This window comes from Hevea brasiliensis, chromosome 10 (assembly GCF_030052815.1).
Source record: "Hevea brasiliensis isolate MT/VB/25A 57/8 chromosome 10, ASM3005281v1, whole genome shotgun sequence".
NCBI lineage: Eukaryota > Viridiplantae > Streptophyta > Magnoliopsida > Malpighiales > Euphorbiaceae > Hevea > Hevea brasiliensis.
This window is the reverse complement of record NC_079502.1, coordinates 83,290,838-83,301,076: the sequence shown is the minus strand read 5'-3', so window position 1 is coordinate 83,301,076 and position 10,239 is coordinate 83,290,838. Positions and strand designations below refer to the sequence as shown.

Here is a 10,239-nt window from a genome sequence, read left to right as displayed (position 1 = left end):
GAAATCCAGAGAACCGAGAAAGCAACAAAGTACACGGGCCGTGTAACTTGACCCGTGTAAATCTTGGAGACCCATGTAACTTTCTGTGCCAATGCGAAATATACCCATTCAGCTCCAGTAAGTTACACGACCCTAGGCCGTGTAGTGATACACGGGCCGTGTATCCATCGACAATCAGTTTCCTGATTTTACTCCAGTTGCAGATTTTGACAGAGACTCTAAAAGAAACCTAACCCTAGACCATTTATTATAAATAGAAGGGATGCCTCCACACCTTCAAGATCCAAAATTCAGCAGCCTCTCCATTCGTCTTTTAGAATTCATTTTCTTCTTTAATTTTCTATAAGCCATGAACATGAGTGGCTAATTTTTTTAATTCAGTTCAAGGGATTCAAGTTCTTTTGCTTGATTTGTGAGATCAGGTTTTAATTTAATTTATGTCTTTTTGAATATCTATTATTTTCTGATTTAATTATTTTTGATATGTAAAATGATTTGCTAAAAAGGCCTATTAGTTAATTATTTGATTTGATCAATTGCTAGTTCATCTTCATAATCCGTAATTGTTGTGTAAGATTGAACATGAGTAGCATTTAGGTTTTATTAATTATGATTCCAGTTTTTGATAATAACCTAAGGAAACAATAGGGTGGATTAAATGATTTATGCTTCATAAATTGTTGTTCAACTTAACTACTTCCTTTTCTTAAAGCAGTTATTAATTTGATGAGGATTGCTTAATACCAACTCAGTTAATAATTGGAGTCAATAAGAGTATTGGGCTCGAATTGATGAGTATAGGGAAGTCAGGGGTTTACCTCACTGTTTGTTAAATCTATGTTAAGTATTCAATAAGAGATAATTGTATTTCTTTTGTCTATGATCAAATCAATGCATTGGAATGAGAATTACATTGGACTGAAGTTTGTTTAAATTGAGATTTTCATATTTAGTTATTGAATTTCTAATTTCTTCTGATTTTGTATTACAAACCCCCCCCCCCCCCCAATCTTTATCTCTTCCATTTTCCATTACATAAGTGCATGAAATTTAATAATTCAGTCTCTAGGGTTTGACCTGGACTTACCACTTACTGCAGAAAATATCTCATAATTGGTGATTTTAGTTAATTTAATTTCTGGTGGATTCGACACCCATTAAGAATTTTGGTGCCGTTGCTGGGGACTGAAATTCATTGGATTTCGTATTTTTAGTGTTAGGGCATTTTGTTATTAATTTTGTTTGTAAAGTGTTGTTATTTTCAGGTTTTCGAAGAAGAAGAAGAAAAAAAAAATTTATAGTGTTACTATTTATTAAGAATTTTGGTTGAATTTGGAGAGTGGCCCATACCTATTTTGAAGGAAATGACGCTCTGATCAAGATCAATAAATCCGTCCTTGGCCCCACCCTCTTGAGGCCAAATTCTATCATTTTCTAGGGTTTTGAGGCATTTTTCTGTTTTTATTTTGATATGTCTTTGTTTATGACAAGAACTTCTCAATCTGGTGAGTTGATATTTGATCCAGAAGTAGAAAAAATAGCTAAACAATTGAGAAAATTAGCTAAGCAAGGTAGGCTGATTCCGAGTACATCTGAAATAGTCCAATCTCCAAAGGAGCTAAGTTCGGATTCAGATTCAGATTCAGAGTCAAGTTCCGAAAATGAAACCATGGCTGATAGAACTTTGAAAGAGTTGGCTGCTCCTAATATAAACCAACAGCCTTTGTGTATTCAATACCCTGCTTTAAATGTTGCTTTTGAGTTAAAATCTAGACTAATCTATTTATTGCCTAAGTTTCATGGTCTTGCAGGTGAGGATCCACATAAGCATCTAAAGGAATTTCATGTTGTGTGTTTCAGCATGAAACCTCAAGGAGTTTCAGAGGTTCAAATCAAGCTTCGAGCTTTTCCCTTCTCACTGGAGGGCACAGCTAAGGATTGGTTGTATTACCTTCCTTCTGGATCTATCAACTCATGAAATGGGATGAAGCAGATATTTCTGGAGAAGTATTTTCCTGCTTCCCGTGCTGCCAATATAAGAAAAGAAATTTGTGGCATCTGGCAATACAATGGAGAGAGCTTGTATGAATATTGGGAACGATTTAAGAAGCTGTGTGCAAGCTGTCCCCATCATCAAATAAGTGAACAGCTTTTGATTCAATATTTCTATGAAATGGACTGCAGTATGATAGATGCTGCTAGTGGAGGAGCTTTGATTGACAAGACACCAGAAGAGGCAAGGAGACTGATTGCTAACATGGCAGCAAATTCTCAGCAGTTTGGAATGAGAATGGATCACACACCCATTAAGGTTAATGAGGTAAGTACATCTAACCTTGAGAAACAAATTTTTTATTTAACTTCTTTGGTGAGACAGTTGGCTGTAGGGAACATGTAGACTGTTAAGGTATGTGGAATTTGTTCGGGTTCGAGTCATGCTACTGACATATGTCCTACATTACAAGAGGATAAATCAATGCAACATGCTAATGCAGTAGGACATTATGGACAGCCACAACGCAGGTATGATCCGTATTCTAGTACTTATAATCCAGGATGGCAAGATCATCCCAATTTGAGTTATGGGAATCAACCGGTGCAAAACCGATACCTGTAGCAAAGACCACAAGTGAATCAACCACAACCACCTCTGCCTCCTTCAAATCAAGGTATGTCACTTGAAGAAATTGTTAAGGCTTTGGCTAACAATACCCAACAGTTTCAACAGGAGACCAAAAATAGCATTCAAAACATAGAGAGGCAGATTGGTCAGTTAGATTCATCTGTGAGCAAGCTTGAAGCTCAAGGTTCTGGAAAGCTCCCATCACAAACAGTCATGAATCCCAGAGAAAATGCGAGTGCTATACTGTTGCGAAGTGGGAAAGAAGTTGATAACCAGACTCCACATGAGAAAAAGAAGAAGTAAGGAGAAAAAGAGTCTGAAGTTCCTGAAGTTGAGGTAAATACTGAACCTAAACTGAATAAGGTTAATAATTCTATTCTTCCTCCATTCCCCTGCAGGTTGGCCAAGACGAAGAAAGAAGAACAAGAGAAAGAAATTTTGGAGACTTTCAAAAAGGTAGAGGTGAATATACCTCTACTTGATGAGATCAAACAAGTTCCCAAGGATACTAAACTCCTTAAGGAATTATGCACTATAAAGTGCAAGTTGAGGAATAATGAGAAGATTAGTGTGGGGGAAAATGTGTCGGCATTAATTCAGCAAAAATTACTCCCTAAGTGTAAGGATCCAATTTCATTTTCTATTCCCTGCAGAATAGGAGATTCTACATTTGAACGTGCAATGGCAGATTTAGGAGCATCTATTAATGTTATGTCAAATTCAGTTTTTCAAACTTTAAATTTGGGTCCTTTGAAAGAAACCAATGTCATTATTCAGTTAGCTGATCGTTCTAATGCTTACCTACTGGGAGTAGTTGAAGTTGTTTTGGTGCAGGTTGGATAATTGATTTTTCCTGCAGATTTTTACATTTTGGATATGGAGGATAGTGTTCCCACATCAAAGTCAGCTTTGATTTTATTTTGAAGACCTTTCCTAAAAACTGCCAAGACAAAATTTGATGTGGATAATGGTACCTTAACTATGGAATTTGATGGAGAGACTGTCAAATTTAATATCTTTGATGCCCCTGCTGATGACCATTCTATTTTTTCTATTGATGTTGTTGATACAATTGTGCAGGATGTTTTTGAGTTAAGCATGGAGGATGAGTTAGAAGTGGTGATTAGTCAAGGAATTCAAGAAATCAGTACCAATCAACCATTAAGTATAGAGGTTCAAGAGGCAGTAATGGCATTGCAGTCATTACCTCCAACTTTAAAAGGTATGAAGTATCAAAGATTGACTTACCTATATCTCACACAAAATTATTTCCTTTTGTGGTGCAGGCATCAGTTCTTGAACTCAAGCCTTTACCTGAGCATTTGAAGTATGTTTACTTGGGAGACAATGAGACACTTCCAATTATCATCTCAAGTAATTTAACAAACATTCAAGAAGAAAGATTGATTAGGGTTCTAAGAGAACACAAGGAAGAAATTTGATGGACAATAGCTGACATCAAAGGTATAAGCCCATCAGTGTGCATGCACAGGATTTTACTGGAGGATGAGGCTAAACCAAGTAGAGTAGCTCAAAGGAGGTTGAACCCACAGATGATGGAGGTTGTGAAGAAGGAGATTTTAAAGCTACTGGATGCAGGAGTTATTTACCCAATTTCAGACAGTAAATGGGTAAGTCTAGTCTAAGTAATGCCAAAAAAATCAGGAGTCACTGTGATAGCAAATCAAGATAATAAACTTGTTCCAACAAGGATTCAGAGTGGATGGCGAATGTGCATAGACTATCGCAAGCTGAATTCAACAATAAGGAAGGACCACTTCCCACTGCCATTCATTGATCAGATGCTTGAATGGTTAGCAGGTAAGTCTTATTTCTGTTTTCTCGATGGCTTTTCTAGATATAATCAAATTGTGATTGAACCAGAGGATCAAGAGAAGACTACCTTCACTTGCCCTTTTGGAACTTTTGCTTTTAGAAGGATGCCCTTCGGGCTTTGTAATGCACTGCCACATTTCAGAGATCCATGATGAGCATATTTTCATATATACATTGATGCTTGCATTGAGGTGTTCATGGATGATTTTACTGTGTATGGTGATTCATTTGATGCATGTTTACATCATTTAACTTCTGTTCTTGAGAGATACATTGAGAAAAATCTTATTTTGAATTATGAGAAGTGTCATTTTATGGTGGAACAGGGGATTGTCTTGGGTCATGTTGTCTCTAATAGGGGTATTAAGGTGGATAAATCTAAAATTGATTTAATTGTGAACTTACCCTACCCCACAACTTTGAGGGAAGTACGCTCTTTTCTTGGTCATGCAGGTTTCTATCGCAGGTTCATAAAGGATTTCTCTAAGATAGCATTACCTTTGTCTAGACTCTTGCAAAAAGATGTCCCTTTTGAGTTCAGTGAAGAGTGCAAAGAGGCTTTTGACAAATTAAATTCTGCATTGACATCACCCCCTATTATCCAGGCTCCTAATTGGACTATACCATTTGAAATGATGTGTGACGTGAGTAATTATGCAGTGAGAGCAGTTTTGGGGCAGCGTGTTGGGAAGCTCTTTCATGTGATCTATTATGCATCCAGAATACTAAATTCAGCTCAGTGCAATTATTCTATGATCGAAAAAGAGTTTTTGGCTATAGTTTTTGCTTTAGATAAATTTTGGTCATATTTGCTTGCTTCTAAAATAATTATCTTCTCTGATCATGCAGCGTTGAAGTATCTCTTAGCAAGAAAGGAAGCAAAACCAAGGTTGATTAGATGGATCCTTCTGCTGTAAGAATTTGATCTTCAAATCAAGGATAAGAAAGGAGCTGAGAACCTGGTAGCAGATCATTTGAGCTGGTTAGTGACACAAGAAGATCCACTTCCTTTGCAGGAACTTTTCCTGATGAGCAGTTATTTAAAGTGCAAGGTATGATCCCTTGGTATGCTGATTTGGTGAATTATTTGGTTACTAAGGTTGTGCCTTTTGATTTGAGTAGAGCTAAGAAAGAGAAATTGAAAAGTGAGGCTAAGTATTATGTGTGGGATGACCCGTATTTTTGGAAATTTTGTTCAAATCAAATTATTAGGAGATGTGTTCTTGATCATGAGATTCAATCCATTCTTGCTTTTTGTCATGCCTATGCATGTGGAGGTCATTTTGGACCCAAGAGAATAGGTAGAAAAATATTAGATTGTGGTTTTTACTGGCCCACTATATTTCGTGATTCATATTTGATTTGCAAAAATTGTGAACAATGTCAAAGAATAGGAAGTTTAACCCGTAGAAATGAGATGATTCAGAATCCAATACTTATTTGTGAGATTTTTTATGTGTGGGGTATTGATTTTATGGGTCCATTTCCTTCCTCTTTTGGCTTTATTTATATATTACTTGATGTTGATTATGTTTCGAAATGGGTGGAAGCCAAAGCCACCAAGACTGATGATTCTAAAGCTGTTGTAGGTTTTATCAAGTCAAACATTTTTAGCAGGTTTGGAGTTCCTTGAGCTATAATCAGTGACCGGGGCACACATTTTTGTAATAGAACTGTTGAGGCATTATTGAGGAGATATGGTGTTTTCCATAGAATATCTACAGCTTATCACCCTTAAACAAGTGGGCAAACAGAGGTGTCTAACAGAGAGATCAAGTCTATTTTGGAAAAAACAGTGAAGCCAAATAGAAAATATTGGAGCCTTAGACTTGATGATGCTTTGTGAGCTTACAGGACTACTTATAAGACACCCATAGGTATGTCCCCCCTCAAATTGGTATTTGGTATGTTGTGTCACTTTCCTGTGGAGTTAGAACATAAGGCTTATTGGGCTTTTAGACAATGTAATTTGGGTTTGGATACTGCTGGTGTGGAAAAAAAATTATAATTGCAGGAATTAAAGAAAATTCGACTTGAGGCTTATTAGAACTCTAAGATCTATAAAGAAAAGACCAAGGCATTCCATGACAAACTAATTCTAAGGAAGCAGTTTGTGGTTGGACAAAAAGTTTTATTGTATAATTCCATATTGAAGATGATGTCTGGTAGTTGCGTTCTCATTGGATTGGACCCTTTGTTGTTACTAATGTGTTTCCTTAATGGTGCAGTTGAAATTCAAAGTTTAAGAACCAATAAGGTGTTCAAGGTCAACGGTCATAGACTCAAGTCATTTTATAAAGGGTTTCAGGAGTATATAGTGGAGGAACTCAAAGTAAGTAACCCAATTTATAGGATTAAGGAGCTTGCCATGTCGAGCTAACGACATTAAACAAAGGCGCTTCTTGGGAGGCAACCCATGGGTGGCTTGTTAGCCACAATCAGATTTATTTTCTTTCCCTTAGTTTATTTATTTTCTAGCATTTTTTTCCTTTTCTTTTGCATTTGGGCTTTACATTGGGGACAATTTAAGTTTTAAGTGTGGTGGAGGAGAAATTTGTTGCTTTAATAAAAATAAAATAAAATAAAATAAAATAAAATTTGTTCTCATAAGCTTGATTCATGATTCTATATTAACTACCGAAGAGAAGCGCTTTGTCCTTGAAATGACTTTTCTATTTTAGATTGAATTTTTGAAATTTTAGGCAAGGTAATAGTAACTTTAATGATGGATTTTCCCTCTTCTCCATACTATAGAGAAATTTTTTCTTGCATAAATCATTTAGGCTTGATTTAATAGTGAAATGATTAGTTATGTGTACTTTAAACTAGTGTCATGTATATTTCAGAACTTTGTTTAATCTATCAGGGCACTTTATAATATGTAGATGCATAAATTGGGGGAAATAAAAGGTTGAACTTGAAAATTGCTCCGCTATTTTAGTTAAGCAAACTAACCAGGGGTCTTCATAAACCCCATGTCGATTCTTAGGCCAAAAGCTAGCTAGGATATGAGCAAGGTACTTTTCTGAAAGTGACGGTTGAAATAATAAAAAAAAAAGTGATAACTGGGACAAGAGAGAAGTACCAATTTCAAATAAAATAAAAATTAAAAAAAAAAAGCATTTCTATCTCCCCTAAGAATTGCAAAGAGCTATAATTATTGTGCCTTAATAAATTAACCTTGTGTTTTGATATGAATTGATTTAAAATTTTATGGAACTTTAATTGTGTGAGCTTAATTTATTTCAAGCCTTTTGTTTTGTATTGGAAAATTATTGATATATTGGTATAGTGTTGATGGAATTTGTTCTGATGGTTATTACCTTGCTTGCCTCTTCTTTCAAACTTTTAATCTTTTGTTAGAGAATGTTGTGATAAGGTGAAGGTAAGGAACTTCTAAGTAGAGTTGATTGAGAATTTAAGTCATGCTTGAGGATAAGCATGGAATAAGTATGGGAAAATTTGATAAGTACATAATTTATTAATTTTACTTCCATCACATTGAGTGTTTCTAGGGTATCTTTATGCCTAATTTAGTTGATTAAAGTATAATTATCTATTAGGCATATGTTTAGAGAGTTGTTGGAATAATTGTGTTAAATGGAGAAATTGTTAGCATTTGTATTAATCTGACTCTTTCTGTATTTTTCAGGGTTTTGTGAAGTCCCAGAACATAGAAGTGTGGAAGGAAGCTTGGAAAGATCGAAGGATTAAGAAGCATTGTTGATACAAAGTACACGGGTTGTGTAAGCACAACCATGGAATCGTGTAACATTCTGCCAGAAGAAATCCAGAGAATCGAGGAAGAAACAAAGTACATGAGCCATGTAACTTGACCCGTGTAAATCTTAAAAACCCGTGTAACTTTCTGTGCCAATACAAAACATACCCATTCAGCTCCAGTAAGTTACACGGCCTTAGGCCGTATAGTGATACACGGGTTGTGTATTCGTCGACAATCAGTTTCCTAATTTTACTCCAGTTGTAGTTTTTGACAGAAACTCTAAAAAAAACCTAACCCTATACCATTTATTATAAATAGAAGGGACGCCTCCACACCTTCAAGATCCAAAATTCAGTAGCCTCTCCATTCATCTTTTAGAATTTATTTTCTTCTTTAATTTTCTGTAAGCCATGAACATGAGTGGCTAAGTTTTTAATTTAGTTCAAGGGATTCAAGTTCTTTTGCTGGATTTGTGAGACCAGGTTCTTAATTTAATTTATGTCTTTTTTAATATCTATTGTTTTCTGATTTAATTATTTTTGATTTGTTGAATGATTTGCTAAAAAGGCCTATTAGTTAATTGTTTGATTTGATCAATTGCTAGTTCATCTTCATAATTCGTAATTATTGTGTAAGATTGAACATGAGTAGCAATTAGATTTTATTAATTATGATCCCAATTTTCGATAATAACCTAAGGAAACAATAGGGTGGATTAAATGATTTATGCTTTATAAATTGATGTTCAACTTAACTACTTTCTTTTCTTAAAGCGGTTATTAATTTGATGAGGATTGCTTAATACCAACTCAGTTAATAATTATAGTCAATAAGAGTGTTGGGCTCGAATTGATGAGTATAAGGAAGTCAGGGGTTTACCTCGCTGTTTGATAAATCTACGTTAAGTATTCAATAAGAGATAATTGTATTTCTTTTGTCTATGATCAAATCAATGCATTGGAATGAGAATTACATTGGACTGAAGTTTGTTTAAATTGAGATTTTCATATTTAGTTCTTGAATTTCTGATTTCTTCAGATTTTGTGTTACAAGTCCCCAATCTTTATCTCTTCTGTTTTCCATTACACAAGTGCACAAAATTTAATAATTCATTCTCTAGGGTTCGACCTAGACTTACCACTTACTGCAGAAAATATCTCAAAATTAGTAATTTCAGTTAATTTAATTTCTAGTGGATTCGACACCCACCAGGCATAACTTCAATCCTTATTCAATGGTGTATTTGTTGGTTTACAAGTTGAGATATTAATTTCCTATATTGAATCTAAGGTATATTTTCTTTGAGATAGAAAATTTCTATTAATAGATCAAGACACTTAAATTCCAAGGAAAATTTTCAAGGGACCAACGTCTTTCATTTCGAATTATTTAGACAAGTAATTTGAAGAGCCTCTCTTTCTTCTGAATCATTCCTTTAACTATCATGTCATTTACATATGCGATAAGTGCAGTGATCTTACTTTTTTTTTTCAAGAATAAAGTATGGTTTGCCATAGAATCTGCACACTTTTTGAGCATGTATTCTTGGCATCCTTGTGGAAGACCCATGAAGACTTCTTCAGACAACTTGCCCTACATAAGGTGGCATTTTTCACATCAAATTGTAGCAAAGGCCAAACCAAATTCATAGCTAGAGATAATAGGACTCCGATAGTGTTGCTTTTGGCTACAGGTGCAATGTCTTTGTGTAATCAATCTCATAGGTTTTGTGCATATACCCTTTTGCCTCTAGTCTCGCTTTAAAGAATTCAATTGTGCCATTTGCTTTGTACCTCACTATATGCACCCATCAAAATCCAACTAGTTTCTTGTCTAGTGGGCAATCAATAAGTTTTCAAGATTTGATTTTTCGCAAGGATTTCATTTCCTCATTTATCGCTGCCTTCCACCCCTAGTCAGTTAGGGCTTCCTGCCCGCTGTTATGAATAGGTACAAAAGATAATTGATTTACAAATAACTAATTTGATTCTAACAATATTTATAAGAGCATCCTCAGCTTGCAATTGGTTGGATATATATATATATATATATATAT

The 10,239-nt window shown here is 35.0% G+C and overlaps 1 non-coding gene across 1 annotated transcript; it reads right to left on the bottom strand.

The window, feature by feature from the left end:
* Window positions 1–2,032: 2,032 nt before the first annotated feature.
* Window positions 2,033–2,139, bottom strand: LOC131169910 (small nucleolar RNA R71). Its single transcript, XR_009140857.1, has one exon. It is a non-coding gene; the product is annotated as a small nucleolar RNA R71 (small nucleolar RNA).
* Between the last annotated feature and the right edge of the window lie 8,100 nt (window positions 2,140–10,239).